At 54.8% G+C, this 2,006-nt stretch overlaps 1 pseudogene; it reads right to left on the reverse strand.

The window, feature by feature from the left end:
* Positions 1 to 740: 740 nt before the first annotated feature.
* Positions 741 to 1,489, reverse strand: LOC133917827 (probable pectinesterase/pectinesterase inhibitor 34; annotated as a pseudogene).
* Between the last annotated feature and the right edge of the window lie 517 nt (positions 1,490 to 2,006).

The raw sequence follows: 2,006 nt of genomic DNA on the forward strand, positions 1-2,006 counted from the left end.
ACCGATGGGTGATGTAGTTGTCAACGACACTGCCGTGGGCGGCCACCACGGTGGTCCTTGCTGTCACCAACAAACAACTAGTTCGTCTTTTTCACCACCATCTTCACGTTGTCGTTCAGGGGCGGAGCCTCTTGGGCTCTCCCCTCCCTTGTCCAAGAGAAGTTTACGAAGAATAAGGTATATCCTGTAGCCCAACAGCTCACAACCTAGTTGAGAATTAGCCGAAGTTTATATAATCAAGTACACACTGCAATATGAATACATCGGGCTTGATGGCCCATTTATTTATATCTTATTGGCTTCTTTCTCAGTTCTCATGTGCCGCCAGACCACCAGGGAGACCGCACGGTGACGGCGCACGCCGCATACGATTTCTGCAATTCTGATGAGATCTCTCCAATCCAATGGCACAGCGAGCACCGCATCTTTCCCAGTAAATTTCAGGCTACAGACTTTATGCAAATTCAGAGCCGAGAAAATTTTCTCCACCACCAAAGTTCGCTGACGTCCTGCTGCGAGCACATCTTCGACAATGCTGTGGTGAGCCCCTGGCACTTTTAGCCTCAATTCAGTAATCCTCGCATGCTCCTCGTGTTCATCCTCCTAATCCGTTTCCCCCAACCCAGCAGCCATCGTAGGCCATTGCCGCCGCCGCACGCATCGTCAGACCTCCAGCACTGGAGCAGGACTAGCCCGTCGCGTGCGCTGGCCGGCCACCCACGCTAGCGTGGGCTGAAGCTTTAATTTGCTATTGTGTGAACAGGTACAAGTTGGCCCCCCTTGCTTTTGCACCACGCTCCGCCACTGTTCTCGTCGTACCGCCCCGGCGCCCCGCCTTCACGTATATCACCGTCCGGCGCAGCCTTCACCGCGTCCGATATCGTGGAGTGTGTCCCCGTGCCGTCCTTCGCCACCACAATGTCGGCGCTGTCTTTCAGCGATGCCGCAGGGCCCAGCAGCAGCCTCCTGTCCCTCGCCTGCATCCACCCGGGGAATCCGCACACCCTCTGTTTCGTCTCCTTCTTGCAGCTGCAGGCGTCCTTTGCGTCCGGGTTGCCAGCGAGGCCGTCATCCTTGGTTCTGGCTGTCGCCATCTCCGCCGCGATGGACTTGACGCGTACATGGCGAGGCTTTCGCGGACCATGCCCCGGGCGGCGGCGAGGTGGGCGTGGGGCGCTGCCTCCTAATCGCCGGCCTCTGCGAGGCTGTCGGCGCAGGTGTCTTGGTTGGTGATAGCTGGAGAGAGCCAAGTCAGCGCGTCGTCGTATTCGGCGCCGACCAGGAGCTCGAGGGACTCGAGCAGCTCCGCGCAGTCCTCTGCCTGAGCTTCGTTGAGCTTATCTCCCGTGTGCGTGAGGCATGCTGGTTTGGTCGTCCCGCTCGCACCCATTGGCCACCGCGCGGTGACTGAGGTGAGGTGCGCATGGTCTGGTTTTCTTGCGTCAGCTGATGGCGCCTGCGTACGCAGCAGTTGGATCGTGACGCACATTGGAAATTCGTTCCTGCTGGTCCAACATGCACACAAGTAGAGTAGTAGCCTGCTCGATGGACCCATGTTCTGTTCGGCTGTTTCGCTGCAAGTGATGGGCTATGGGGCCCTGAAGCGGCGGATTCCTGCTCGGCCCTGTGTCCGCTCGATGCTGTGGAAGCTAGTTAAAACAGCAGCTGCATTTTTAGGGGATCCTACCGTAAATAGTCCATATATTTCGGTGAAACTCTCAGGGAAATTGGAATTCCCTTGCCGGTTTGTGTAACAACACTATAAGGGAAATTTTATTTTTCTTGTTGGTTTATGTAACCTTGACTACAATGCTACACAGATCACCTCAAGGCAAACGTCGTGGAAGAGGATTCTATGACTTCAAGAATTAAAGTCAGTGGGGACTGTAACTGTGACTTTAGGCAGATGGCAGCCGTTAGATTGGAAACGGATGGTCATGATTTAGAGCAACAGTGTGCAACAGAACTCATGTACAGTAAAATCAGAATAATATTTTTATGAACAG

The sequence above is a fragment of the Phragmites australis genome, chromosome 5 (genome assembly GCF_958298935.1).
Source record: "Phragmites australis chromosome 5, lpPhrAust1.1, whole genome shotgun sequence".
In the NCBI taxonomy this organism is placed as follows: Eukaryota; Viridiplantae; Streptophyta; class Magnoliopsida; order Poales; family Poaceae; genus Phragmites; species Phragmites australis.